Raw genomic sequence first — 478 nt, 5'->3', positions numbered from 1 at the left:
ATACGCACATACTGCGCCTCTGTCTTTAGCTGCATTGGCATTGGCTGGTGCCCTTGGCCGGGCAGGGGCTACACATTCCTCCCAGTAACGCCTCCCCCCGCACCGCACCCACTGTCGGGGCAGGTGTATTTCTACTTCACAGGTGAGCAGAGCCCACGACGACCCTCAACCCCACGCGCGGCCTCTCAGCGACCCTCTTAACCTGGTGGCAAAAACTAATGACCGGAGCCCTTCAGAACACACGCTTTCTGGGGAACCTGAGCTATAATGTTAACCTTCACAGTGTATCACAAAACAGCCGTATTCACTAAAACTCTCACTAACAAGCTAAACCCAGCTTCTCCAACGCCTCCTGCACTTGGACGACGCCCTCGATTAGTGCGATCGTCACCCAGATAAAATAGAGGAAAAGTTCAAGTCTGGCGCCGGCTGCTGGTTTCCTGTGCAGTCAAGCGCGGGTCCCCGAGGACGCCGCCCG

Source organism: Myotis brandtii, unplaced genomic scaffold, assembly GCF_000412655.1.
Source record: "Myotis brandtii unplaced genomic scaffold, ASM41265v1 scaffold1077, whole genome shotgun sequence".
NCBI classification, from domain to species: Eukaryota; Metazoa; Chordata; class Mammalia; order Chiroptera; family Vespertilionidae; genus Myotis; species Myotis brandtii.
The sequence above is the reverse complement of the archived record's forward strand: the minus strand, read 5'-3'. Positions refer to the sequence as shown.